Here is a 328-nt window from a genome sequence, read left to right on the forward strand (position 1 = left end):
TTACGGCCGGCGTTCAGTGTTGCCAAATGTCGGTGAGCAAAAGTAGCTAGATGGCAGCGTGAAAGTAGCTAAAAGTAGCTAACAAATTTAGCGAAGAGCTAAAAGTAGCTAGATTTTTTCCCAAGAAGTTTTATTTTATATTTTGGATATATAATGCATTTATTGGCAGCTCTATTAATTGTAAAAATTAAACGCAGCTATCAAGACATGGTTTCCTGCAGGCGACTACGCATGACAAGTGCTAACTAACGAACATGGAGGAAGGAAAGAACTTGTTTGCTTCCTTCCTTCCTTCCTTCTTCCATGCTAACGAATACCGAATGATAAA

The sequence above is a fragment of the Amblyomma maculatum genome, chromosome 1, assembly GCF_055883805.1.
Source record: "Amblyomma maculatum isolate TAMU_Amacu chromosome 1, ASM5588380v1, whole genome shotgun sequence".
Lineage (NCBI taxonomy): Eukaryota > Metazoa > Arthropoda > Arachnida > Ixodida > Ixodidae > Amblyomma > Amblyomma maculatum.